We start from the raw sequence: 14,367 nt of genomic DNA on the forward strand, positions 1-14,367 counted from the left end.
ATACAATACTATGTGTGCACCATCTGAGCTTCAAGCTGCTGTTGGATGACTTACCAAGTCAGTAGCAGAGCCTTCTTTTCACTTCTTTTTAGTCTAACCACTCCCAATAATCTGTCAACGTCCCTTGCACCTCTGCCCCTTGGACCTCTGTCCCTGTCACCTATGTCCCTTGCATCTCTGTCCCTCATGCCCCTCCTCTGTCGCTGTCCCTCTCTCATAATCACATCCCACTCTAGCCACATTACAGTTTTTCTCGATTGCTTCCACACAATTTCTGGTACTTCACACACAATTCTCGGAACATCTCACCCATCCAACTCCCCTAACCAATGTCACTGAACACTAAACACAATTCCATCTTTACACTCACATTTCAGTTTTAAAACACACTCTTTTCAAACCACTACACACAATTCTCGGGATTACACAAAATTTTCATGAAGAATATCCCTGGTTGTCGCATAGAACACACTGTCATTCAAAATACTAAAATTACAGTTTTTCTCAATTGGTTTTGTACATCTCTCACAACAGAATAATGATTCTCAAAAGTCTTTGTTCAATTGTGACTTCCTGGTGTTACCTCTGCACATGGTCAAATCAGTTTCTCATTGTTTTCGGCATATAGCAAATGCTCTCGTCCACCATGCCATGGCTGTGTACAATTCTCAGTGATTTCGTACATTATCAATTGCTTTTGTCATATCACTTAAAAAGCTTTGTCACTGAATGCATGAAACTATCACAAGCTGTCACAATGTGATAATTTCCATTGGATTTTTATCTATACATGTGATCTGAATTGGTAATTTGCTCACAGGCAAATATTGACTGTCTCTAATCAAAGGCAATAGAAGGGATAGAGAAAACAGGCATGCAATACAACAATAGGCACTGTACTGCATTATATTACTCTATGCCTCATGTGCCCTTTATAATTACGCTCCACGCAAAATTACAATATTTCCCTAGAATTTCACAAGACAGTAAGTGCACTTTATACAGTATCAGTGTATTGTTTCAAATTTATTTTGCTTTACAGTTCTAGATTTTTTTTCAAATGGGCTTGCAAGACAAGTAAAAAGGTATGGTAGAGGGCGCATTTTGACACCTCAACCAGAGTTTGCTATTTTTCCTATTTTGCAATGAGAAAACCTGTCAATAAATAGGTCATAGTCTAAATGTACAGTGGTGCTCATATGTTTACATACCCCAGCAGAATAAACGCTTTCTCTGCGATTTCTCACAAAATATGAAGGATTACACAAAACCTTTTTTTTTTCACTCATGGCTAGTGACTGGCTTAAGATATTTATTAGCAATATTCTGTGTTTACTCTTTCAAAAGCATGATCACAACCCAAACTACCCAAATGACCCTGTTCAAAAGTTTACATACCCTAGTTTCTGATGCTGAATATGGCCCTGTTTAACATCAGGGACCGCTCTAAATTGTTTGTGGTAGTTGTGGATAAGGCTCTTAATGTTCTCAGATGACAAAACAGCATATTCTTCCTGGCAGAATGGTTGTTTCCTATAATATATTTGGGTGTCTTGCTGGAACCTCACATTTGAGGTTTCCCCTGAGTGGCTCAATGATGTTGAGATCAGGAGAGTGAGATGGTCGCTCAAAAACCTTCATTTTATTCTTTCTGAAGCTAATGACGGGTTGATTTGGCTTTCTGTGTCGAAGTATTGTCATGTTGGCACCGTTGGAATTTCAATTCAGAAATGCAATATGAGGAGTTTGGTTGGAATCAAGCCAATGGGCAAGGGAATAATTGCATTGCAATGATCATTGCAAGGGAAATTGTTCAGGAGGCATAGGAGAACCAAAAAATAACTTCAGGTGAAATATAGGACAACATGAAAAAATGTTTTAAACTGTACAGGAAAGAGGCACTTGAGGAAAGATGGGCTGTTGGGGGTTGCCAGGAGAAAGCCATTACCACAAAAATGCAAACATGTTATTTTGCATATGATACACCAAATAGCACAGTGAGAAGCATCAAAATGCCTGTGACAAAGTCATTTGGAAAAATGAGATCAATATGGAACTTTTTTAGGCCACTATTAACAGTACCATTTGGAGAACAGTCAATGGAGCCTATGATGAAAGTTACACCATACCCTTCTGTGAAACATGGTCATGGACCACTGATTTCATGGGGACATTTGAGTTACAAATGCATTATACTTTTGATCCATACTCGCAGAATGATGAATACATTGCCCTGTGAAAAATACTGGAGGAAACTTGACACACATCAGCCTTGAAACTGCACATGGTCCATTGTTTGGACATGCCAACATGACAATATTTCAACACAGAAAGCCAAATCAACCCGTCACTAGCTTCAGAAAGAATAAAATGATGTTTTTGAGCGACCGTCTCACTCTCCTGATCTCAACATCATTGAGCCATTCAGGGGAAACCTCAAATGTGAGGTTCCAGCAAGACACCCAAAAATATTATAGGAAACAACCATTCTGCCAGGAAGAATGTGCTGTTTTGTCATCTGAGAACATTGAGAGCCTTATCCACAACTACCACAAACAATTTAGAGCGGTACCTGATGTTAAACAGGGCCATATTCAGCATTAGAAACTAGGGTATGTAAACTTTTGAACAGGGTCATTTGGGTAGTTTGGGTTGTGATCATGCTTTTGAAAGAGTAAACACAGAATATTGCTAATAAATATCTTAAGCTAGTCACTAGCAATGAGTGAAAAGGTTTTGTGTAATCCTTCATATTTTGTGAGAAATCGCGAAGAAAGCGTTTATTCTGCTGGGGTATGTAAACATATGAGCACAACTGTATATCTAGGACAAACTTATCGATCAATGTAATATAAAGTCGAATTTACAACATTTCCCATCCAATCTAAACAACATTTTGCTTCCGAAAAGATCCTCAAGAGTGTACTAGTCAATTGACAACATGCTTGTCCATACACGGACCACACTATGACACAATGACTAACCATTCTGCTGGCACTGATACGTTCATTGACACAAAAACTTTTTGCAGGTCATCCACAGTGTTTTGCCATTTGTTAAAGCTGTTTTGAGAATGAATATTATGTTTTGCAAATTGCGAGAGAGATTCGAGAAATGTACAAAACCAATTGAGAAATACTGTAACTGCCATACTATGTTCACTTCCTCATCGCATGGGCAAACTCTCTTCATACCGATTTACAATCTGAAATCATCACCCCATAAGTATACACATTGCATGTGATATTGATGAAAGCATGAGTGGATGCAGTGAGAAAACACATTTGCTTAGTTTTTGAACTCCAAAATATGTTATACAAGAGTTCACTTTCATGTGGTTACCCAATATTTTACAATAAATTAGTGCATTTTTTTTTAAATGTCAGAAAAATATGTTAAATATATATTTTTGCCACACATCTGTGTAAAAACAATATTTAAGTATTTTACTACAGAACAATACTTTCTTTAGTAAGTGGAACACTGAAGAAAATAAGTTTGTACTGTGTGTCAAGTTGAGTATACAGTTTTATCTTGTGCATATTCGTGTTCAATGGGTCACATCAGAGTATATTAAAATTACTGCTTGTGTGTGTCATTTAAGAAAAAAATGACCTTTTTAGAAGAGAGTACGTTGTTTTGAGACAAGACGTGCATTTTTCAGAGGTAGTGAGAAGTTTTGCCCGTTGTGTGTCAGGTTTGGAGATTTGTGTTTAGAGTTTTGAGAATTCGAGAACTGATTCCGAAAATTGTGTGTAAGCAATCGAGAAAAAATGAAATGGGTTCCATTTTGCTCCACAAACATTCATCTGAAACTACGTCATATGCGTAGGTCTGTGAAAGCATGGTTTTATCAAAAATCCTTGCACGTGACCTGACTGGGGAAACACTTGTCTGGCATTTATAATGAGGTGCTACTTTAACTACTCACAGATTCGAAAATACATCTGAAATTACGGAATCAGTGTTGATGACTGAGTCCATGTGGATGGCCATTGTTGTCTGAGACAACCAGGGCTGCTGACAGCTTTGGCTGGGCCCAGGACGAAGTCATCTGAAAAGGCCCCAAATCCAGTACAAACAGTGTATTAAGGACCCAATTCTGGGCCCCCTGTCTCTCTGTGGCCGGGACAAGTGACCCCTTTGTCCCCTCCTGTCGACTTCCCTGGAAACAACGAATTCTTTTTCCCTTCTATGTCACTATCTCTGAGTCACATCTTCACAATCCCTAATGGGTTCTACCTCATTTCGGTTTGAAGCAGGGTATATCCGAAGGGCCTCCAGAACCTTGTGTGAGCTCACAAAGCTGAGAAGAAATATATGAGGGTCTCGCCTGCCGATTACAACAGAGCTCTAGCCAACTTTGTGTGAGCCCCCTCTTACTCATCCATGCTCTGCTGTGATGATTGACCATTCGTTGATTTGCAGCATGTCTGCGCCAGTGTGTGGGGCTAACCGAAATTGTCAGAAGCCATAGTGTTCTGCAGCCCTGTCGGAACTGGTGTGCGGAGGCTCTCACAGTATTTCAGCATAGTAGATACCATTTGGTTGTTTCTCAAATGTAGTTCGGGAGGTCAAGGAGTGATTGACAACACTGCCTTCCTATTCCTACTTTCTCAGAGACCTGTTTTGACTCTCGAATTGTCCCACCTGGGGCCGGATTCACAAAACTATTCTTAAGATAAATCTTAGGAAGATTCTTAAGAAAAAAACTAAGAAGTTCCTAAGATCTATCTTAAGTGAAATTCTTCAATATTTTCTTAAGAACAATGCCAGTTCTTAAGAACTTCTTAATTTCTTCCTCACTTAAGAACTTTTTAGAACAATGCTTCTTAGTTGCCATGGCAATCAACAGGATTCTACCTACTCCAAACACTATGTAGGCCTAGAAAAAAAACTGCTTGCTCCTAAACATAATTTAATACATTATCATCATTATTACTACAACATAGTTACAATGATAAGTATTATTGTTGTGATGATGATGATGATAATAATAATAATAATAATAATAATAATAATAATAATAATAATAATAATAATAATAATAATAAGCCTAATAATAATAATAATAATAAAAATAATAATAATAATACATCAATAACATTTAATAAATATATTATTATTGTTGCATTTACAGTAATACAATAGGCCTATACCTTTTGTATAGAGCCTATATAAAATGTAGGCCTATCTTAATATTTTAGTTGAACAAGCTGACTACATTCAATAGGCTTAAGGTAAAACCACTAAAAGTTACATTGAATGAAAGCTTGTAAACTAACTGAAAAAAAATATATATATAAAAATAGAGGTTTTAAAACAGTCATAAAACATTCATAACAATCATATATTACATAAAAAAATGTTTTTTTGAATTCCGTTTTGTGAAAATGGGTTCAAATAAATAAAATGTGACTGTTAAGACAGGGTGTAGGGTTGTCTTAAATTTGAGAAGAAAACTAAGACAAATCTTAAGAAAATAGCCTTCAAGAATCTCAATATTCTTAACTTTTTTCTTAGGGGAAAATCTTAGGAAGAAAGTTAAGAAACAACTTAAGAATTCCGTTTGTGAATATAGAATCTTCTTAACTTTTGTCTTAAGTCAGAAAAGTGACAGTTAAGAACTATTTAGTTCTCAAGAAAGCTTTGTGAATCCGGCCCCTGGTCCCCAAACTCCTCAATTTCACTAGTGGTCCCATACCATCCCACACAGGGGGGTGCAAACGGATCTCATCTTGATCTCAGCTTTAAGTATCCCAGGACCGAGGCCAGCTACAAAATGCCACACATGATTTCCAGAACACCAAGCACTCAGACGGGAAACTAGTGAAATAAAATAGTTCAAGCTATCAGAATACCTTCCAACAATATTATGAAGAGCATTCAAACAAGTAGATTACCACTTTGGCTATATAACACTATCAAAAAATAGGCCTATTTTAAAAGTGGCTCAGTTTTAGCTTTGTTCTGCACTGTATTATGGGCTGTATTTGTAGGATACCAGGGTGAAAGAGCCAAAACAAAGTTACTCAGCCATTACAGGACATGAAAATTGTGTGACGTCCTTGTTATACAAGGTGGAATGAAGGGGAAAGTAACCATATTGTGTATGCATAATTTACTATCCAACTGCTTCAATACACTTCACACCATGAAGGATGATTTGTTGCCACGGACAATTTCCCTACACACTCCAGCAGCGGTGTCAAAAGTACACTCAAATTTGTTTGTTAAGTAGACATATAGATACTGCCGTTTAAAAACATTCTGGTAAAAGTTAAAGTAGGTCTATCATCTTGACCTCTGTACTCAAGTAAACATGAAAATGGATGTCCTCAAAAACCACATTAAGGTATAAAAGTATAAAGAAATCTTAGAAATAATAAATTAGTTGATGCCACTGTATGAATTGGAAGCTTAATTTACGTAAAAAGCGTTTTAAGGCCCAAGACACAGCTTAATGATGAACCCATTATTCTTTCTCAAACTTTATTGAAATTCATGTAGACTTCCAAACAACAGTTTTGCATACACAGTAGGACTATAAAAACATGTTTTCCCCTTTGTCATAACTGACAATGAAGACCATAATTTCAATGTAAAAATGAGCTATCACAACATACAAAACCCAACATGGTATCACATGTATTCCTCACTGCATTTAACACCCTGAGAGAGAGAGAGAGAGAGAGAGAGAGAGAGAGAGAGAGAGAGAGAGAGAGAGAGAGAGAGAGTGAGAGAGCGAGAACAAGAGAGAGAGAATTAGTGAGTGAGTGAGTGAGTGAGTGAGTGAGTGCGTGTGTGTGTGTGTGTGTGTGTGTGTGTGTGTGTGTGTGTGTGTGTGTGTGTGTGTGTGTGTGTGTGTGTTTGTGTGTGTGTGTGTAAGAGAGATTGGTATACTATATCAGAGGCGTTAGGTCTACATTATGTCAATGTAAGGATGTGCTCCATAGAATCCTTCAACTGAGCAATAAACTCGGACACTCAAGAGCTATGTATGAGGGTATGTGTCCAGCGGTTTGTTATTTTCTTGGGAACTGGTCTGTGTGAGATGAAAAGAAGCCCTCTTCTGAAGAAGGTGAGCTCTCAGCTTGATTCTCATCAGCTTGTTCTTTCAAGTGACTTTTGATGCTGTTAAGGCCTAATTAACCCTCAACACTCCAGCAAATGTCACTGTGATTTCAAAACAACACTGCCGTAGGCCTATAATTTAGCCCAATATGTCTTTGTAGACACTTCAGACATCATTTTAATGCCATGTACAACTAAATATGTCGTTATTTCATTATTTGTGAAAAGCAACACTGGTTGAATTGGGACTTGCACTTGCAACCTTTCTGATCTTTAGACCACCTCCCTATCCACTAGGCCAAGTGTAACCGGGCTTTCCCTTAAGAAAGTGAATTACAATTAAAATAATGAACAATGATACTAGGACCTGGATCAGAAGATCTAAGTAAGAGAGAGGAGCGAGTGTTATGCAACAATAATGAGTCAGACAAGATAAATCCTTTTTGAGTGAAAAACTCGTATATTGTTTACAAATGTTTGAATGTATAAAAACCCAAATAAAATAAAATAGTGTGCACACTTCAAATAAACAATGGTCCACGTGGCCTTAAACAAAATAAAAATGGTAAAAAGTGGAAAAGGGGGGGGAAAGTTCCTTGGTAGGGTACTTAAGGGTATCTGTGGTCGCTCTGGGAAAGGCTCTGGGAAAAGCTCTGGGAAAGGCTCGCCATCAGTGTCCTTGACCAGGTGAAGTCCTGGCCCAGTCGTCTTCTTTGGTTTCTATCCTTCCAAAAAACCTGACCTGATAGGTCACATTCATCCATACATACATTTCAATTAGTACAATGTACAATTAATCTAAGATGCATCATATTATCTAATTGTCATACTGGGATGACAAATCACATATCTTCTTAAATCTTCTCTAATCATTAAATTCAAGTGCATGAAAACAAGACGTTCATGTGCTACGTCTTTCTACCAAAACGCAGGTAGCAAAGGGTCCAATAAAACTACATTCAAAATGTCTCAACAATAAATACATACAACATAAAACATAAAATACACATTAGAATCTAAAGCTTAGAAGGGATCACTGTCAGAGACGTGCTTAATATCCTCTTACACTAATAGGCCTATTCATGTAAGAAGAACTGCACTAAAAATTACCCTCTATTTACTTTAATTTAAATACTGTGAAAGGCTTCACTAAATTGCATAGTGCAATGAAACATTACATTCATAACAACAATGAAATTATCCTCTTATCTTAGTTAAATCACTATTAAAGAAATAGTAATAAACTTCTCTTCGTGTAGAACCCATCAGTAATAATAACTAGTGTTATGTAAATAATAGTAACTACTGTAAGGCTAGTGTAACTAGTGTAAGGCTACTGATGGTAATCAGCATCAGTATCAGTAATGGCTACTGATGGTTGTAAATATCAATAATTAGTAATGGCTACTAATGGTTATCAGTATCAGTAGTCAGTATCAGTAATATCAGTTATCAGTAATATCAGTTATCAGTATCAGTAATCAGTATCTGTAAAGATCGTGAAGATCGTAAACATATTCTTTTTCACCAGTGACGCTTACAACGTTAGCCTGGTCAGTGCATTGGGAACGTTCGGGACAACCGTTATTCTTGTCGGCATTTGCTAACATTTCTGTGGCTAACCATTGATATAGTGCAGGAGATGGGACAAGGGCACTAAACGGCTAAACAGATGTTATTCCTCACCGTTGCTCCTAATGATGTGCTCAAGGGGGTGAATCCGGTGAGTACAATGATGGACACACAGCGGTGAATGATGATGCCTGGCAGTTCTCGGGGGTTAGCCTGTTAGCAGAAATGAACGTTCGGGGCAACCGTTATTCTTGTTGGGCATTGCTAACATTTCTGTGGCTAATCCATTCACACAGTGCAGGAGATGAGAGGACAAGAGTTAAAACACAGTTATTCCTCACCGTCGCTCCTGAAGATGGTGTTGCGTGATGATACGATGGTGACTATGATGATGGTGAAAAGTTGATGCCTCTGGTGGTTCTCGAGGGGTTAGCCTGTTAGCAGAATCAGTGCATCAGTGCCGGAGGTGGTGGTAAATATCAGTGTTTCGTTTGTCACATAAAAGAGTTGTCTTACCGACGTGGCTGTCAGCTAACATGTGGCTCTTGTTGATGTTCTCACTTTGGCGATCTTCCACACTGTCCGGTGATGCTCAAGTAAGTTGATGTTGTTTGTGATGATAACGGTTGATAACGATGATGGTAACGTTTCAAACAGCAAGTGGCTGGCTCAGATGATGGTTGTCAAAGAGACTGAAACAATCCTTGCGCCTCGGTTTCATTCATCGGCTCGCGTGCTTAGGGCTTGCGTGACATCTGATTGGCTGCAGTAAATCTTGCGTGTATGTGTAGCTGTTGTCATATTTCATGGGTAATACAGATAGAACAGGGGTCACTCTGTTTCGTGTATCTTGCATAGTATGTAGTGGATGCGAGTGGATGGTGTGTAGGTCGTGAACTGTGTTGTTTACACTGTGTACGTGTGTGTGTGTGTGTGTGTGTGTGTGTGTGTGTGTGTGTGTGTGTGTGTGTGTGTGTGTGTGTGTGTGTGTGTGTGTGTGTGTGTGCGTGTGTGTGTGTGTGTGTTTTCATGTCTTTTGAACTCCGGGTTTCACAAGCAACTCTGATTAGTACCCACAGCAAGACAATCAGCAGTGGTTGACTAGGAGTGTTCTAAGAGCAGAGTTCTAAAATTCAAATTCAAAAATTAGGGGAAAAGCTGGCAGTTGGTCTGAGTGTTCTATGCCTCTCTTAATTGGCTGCACCTGTGCTGCTGCAGACTGATGCTGCAGACTGTTGTTTGTTGTTCCGATTTTATGACTCAGATTTATCCCACTCTAGCTCTAGAGTGAGTGACATTCCACCATTCCACCATTCATTTCAATGGCACAATCTCCAAACAGAGTTTGTTGTTATAGAGTTTGAATGGTTGCCTGAATACACTTCCCCCTGACATCCGCATTACTGACTCTCCTGTTCTCCTGTTCAAATCCAGACGGAAACAGTGTTACTGGTAAATTGTTTGGTATTTTATCTGGTATTTATCCCATTCCATTTCTTACTGTCTACTGTAGTATTTCGCAGAGAGAGCATGCTTGTGCATATACAGCAGTGTAGCCTGGGTCCTCAGTATGTAATAGTGTGCGGATGGTAGCTGAACAAATTTGGTTTCAAATTGGCGAAGAAGGCCCATCAGCGTCTCTACTTCTTGCGCAAACTAAAAAAGGCAAGTGCTACACCCTCCATCATGACACAGAGGAACCATAGAGAGCGTCGTGTCCAGCTGCATCACAGTGTGGGGAGGAAGCTTCACGGAGAAAAACAGGAAGACACTCCAGCGTGTTGTGAACACAGCGAAGAAGATCATTGGAGTACCACTCCCCTCCCTGCAGGACATTTACACCACATGCCTCACCCGGAAAGCACTGATGATCATCAAAGACACAAGCCACCCTGCACACAAACTGTTCAGCCTCCTGCCCTCTGGAAAGAGGTACAGGCGCCTCCGTTCCCGTACCACCAGGCTTGCAAGCAGCTCAATGCACCAAGCAATCAAGATACTGAACACTCAACCCACTCTCCCTCCACTGTCAGCCTCTAGCCAGCCAGGCCACTGACACCCCCCCCCTCATCCCCACCACCATATCTGCGACTGAACATTCCACCTGCACTACTATACTATATTTGTGACTGAACTTTCAACCTGCACTAACTCAAAACATGCACACACACACACACACACACACACACACACACACACACACACACACACACACACACACACACACACACACACACACACACACAGCCGCACTTTCTACCTGCACTTAACACACACACACACACACGCACGCACACACACACACACACACACACACACACACACACACACACACACACACACACACACACACACACACACACACACACACACAAGCACACAAACACACATGCACACTGCACTTTCTGCACTAAACCCAAACATACACACACTGACACACAACACACACACACACACACACACACACACACACACACACACACACACACACACACACACACACACACACACAGCCGCACACCGCACTTTCTACCTGCACTAAACACACACACACACACACACACACACACACACACACACACACACACACACACACACACACACACACACACAGAGAGAGACACACAGACACACACACAGCCGCACACCGCACTTTCTACCTGCACTAAACACACACACACACACACACACACACACACACACACACACACACACACACACACACACACTGCTGCTGCTGGTGTAATTGATAGACCTATTTTTAATATTTATTTTTCTTCAAAATGCTATTATTACTATGTCAGAACGCTATAAAGGACTTTTAGGAAAAGCACAACAAATACCTCCTCTTACAGTTTTTTCTGATTGCTAAAGCTCAATTTTCGCAACTTTGGTGTCAGACAGACAGACGAAGGACCCAGATGCGTCACGTTACACAGAGTTTATTTAGGGGTTCAGGGGGTTGGGAGGTTTGTGTCCGAGAACCTGCGTGTGTGTGTTCCCCAGTGGCCGAGAAGGTTCTTGAGGAGCAGGTGGTGGAGGTCCGAGTTCTCTGGGTCCTGGGGGGGGGGGGACACACACACAACAGGGCAGATCAGGCAAGGCAGCAGTACCGTTCAGGGAAAATCAGAAATCTTGGTCACAAGGCAGAAGGCAGGTCAGAATTACCGGGGAAGTAGAGAAGTCAGAGTCGGAGGTTCAGGCACGGGTTCAGAGTTCAGAGTTCAGGTTTCAGGTTTCAGGATTCGGGGGTTCAGGAGCCAGACGTGAAGAAGCCAGCAAACAGGAGTTCCACTTGCAGACGATCTGACAGAGAGGTACTGGAGGACAGATGAGAAGGGAGAGTTGTAGGACCATGACATTTGGCTGCTTTTGCAAAACTCTACACACAACTACAAGAACTTCACACCTATCTAGCAAAGCACTGTAGATGTGTTGAAAAATCAAACTAAGGTTGAAAAACGCCATACACTTTTGGAAAATGTGCATTTTTGTGTCAAGTCATTCACACAAACTATCTTATAATAAACACACACACACTGCAACTACACACATGCAGTATAAATGATACACACATTTAGCTTGTGTTGTTCTTTGCACAATGCAAATCAATTGTAGATTTTGTCAAGCAAATTTGTTTATCTTGGTCTCAAGTAGAGCTGGGCGGTTTACGGTTAAAAAACCGTGATCTCGGTTTCACCTACACAAGGTTCTCTTTTTGATGAGAGACGGTTTTGTTGTTGTTGTTCATACTAGGCTATGTGCGTGAACTTCATACTTCGTGTCACACTTCATTTCAACTCCAAGTCCACTGTTGCTTTTCTACTAGGAAATGTCATCACAATTTAAGATGTTGATTGAAGCAATACAAATAATTGGTTAATCGCGCTAAAGAAGCTGGTGAGAGTGAAGCATAGCCTAATGAAGAAACCACATGGCATGGATGAATCATGATGAACATTTAAATCAACTTAGCTTACATTTGATCTCACAAAGTTAAATAAAAGGCTATTCTAATAGGCTACAACAGTTCTCAGATCCTTAACTGTATTTCATTACCATCCCAACTGCGTGTGCAGGACTGCTGTTAAGGCTGCGTATGAGTTTTGCCATTGAGGCTAATTTAGCTTAGCTTGCAAAATGCAATGGGCAGACAAGATACATTGCTACATTGCTGTTTGAAATGATTTGGGAGCAAAATAGGAGCGAAATACATCGCCATATGACACAAACTACCTGACAAAATACATTCTACGTTATATTTGGCCTTTAATTCAAAGAAAATATTCACACAATGTCAAGTAAATCCGTTTGTTTTCGTGTCTCTTCAGTCTGTTCCGTTTCTGTCCCACTGTGTTTACTCGCGCTGCGCAAGGCAACATGCGGTCGTAGCACTCTCAATGGGTCGTAGTGATCAATGTTGCCAGGTGTACAACGAGAACTAAGCAAGTAGTGTTGCCAGGTGTAGAACAAATATGCAGTTTTGGGCTGTCTTGGGGAAAAAAAGCCAAAAACAGCTGCTTATAATTTATTAACCCTTTTTACTTGAAAGGGAACTTAAAGTCTTGGGTAGGGAAATATAAACTATAAAATATAAAAATATTGAAATGAAAAAGTGATAAAATAGAAATGGAGATTAATTTAAATTCATGATTGTATCTCATTTTTAAATTTAATTTCAGTTTTGTTTCGTCCGAAAGATTAAGATTTGGGGGGAAATCGCCGCTTATCAAAAAACCGTGCAGAAAACCGTGATGTCAATTTTCATCAAGAAAACCGTGATGCTGATTTTTTCCAAAACCGCCCAGCCCTAGTCTCAAGAGAGATGAACAGACCAAGGATATGGATCACTGGAACCATGTCGTGTGCTCGGAAGAGACCAACATAAACAAATTTGCTTTAGATGGTGTCAAGCATGTGTGGTGGTAAACAAGTGAGTTTTACAAAAAAGGTGTATCCTCTCATAAGCCAAGCATGGTAGTGGGACTGATATGGTTTGGGGATGCATGAATGCTGTCAACATTGGCAATCTGAAATACACCTAAAAGAAACATGCATGTCAACATGCACTGTGACTACTGAAGTAGATCATGATATTCTCCATAGGATTGCATTCAAATCTCACACCAATCTATTTAAGCCAGATGCAGACTCAAAATTTAAAAGTTCAATGCAAAGAAAGGTTGAAACGCACACTGATGACCTCCCTTGTCATCCCTTTTCATTTTGTTTCATTTCGAGACGATTCGAGCCAACATAGCCCCTTCTCTACCGGATTTTAATCTGGGGTGTACTCACTTTTGTGAGTACATGTTCAAACATTAATGGCTGTATTTTGTTTTTTTCTGAGTGAACAAGAAATTTAAGCGGTTAAATATGTTGTTAAAAGGTCACTAATCATTGTGTCAAAGTTACATTTCTGTAAAGCTTTCCTATGAAAAGATATACTCAAAAATCTGCAAAACTGTGAGGGGTGTATTCACTTTCGTGATATAGCCTACTGTAAATGCCTTTGTCTCCTTTCTTCCTTTCCTCACCCTCCTCTGATCCTCAATCTTCTGGTGTTTCTTTCTCCTTCTATTATTTTCTACACAGAAAGCTTACCTGTGACTTTTTTATACAGTATGCCGGTTGCAAAGTGAAGAGATTATCTAAAGGGGTTTCCCCCTGTCATGTTGTGTAATAATTAGTATTGTAGTGTACAAAATATCCACGAGTGTG

General features: G+C 39.7%; 1 long non-coding RNA gene across 1 annotated transcript; it reads right to left on the minus strand.

Moving 5' to 3' along the window:
• Positions 1-7,456: 7,456 nt before the first annotated feature.
• LOC134464471 (uncharacterized) lies at positions 7,457-9,253 on the minus strand. The gene is made up of 3 exons (XR_010037907.1): positions 9,163-9,253; positions 8,988-9,080; positions 7,457-8,859 (listed from the first exon to the last, which is right to left on the minus strand). It is a non-coding gene; the product is annotated as an uncharacterized LOC134464471 (long non-coding RNA).
• Positions 9,254-14,367: the final 5,114 nt, after the last annotated feature.

Source organism: Engraulis encrasicolus, chromosome 15 (assembly GCF_034702125.1).
Source record: "Engraulis encrasicolus isolate BLACKSEA-1 chromosome 15, IST_EnEncr_1.0, whole genome shotgun sequence".
Taxonomy (NCBI): domain Eukaryota; kingdom Metazoa; phylum Chordata; class Actinopteri; order Clupeiformes; family Engraulidae; genus Engraulis; species Engraulis encrasicolus.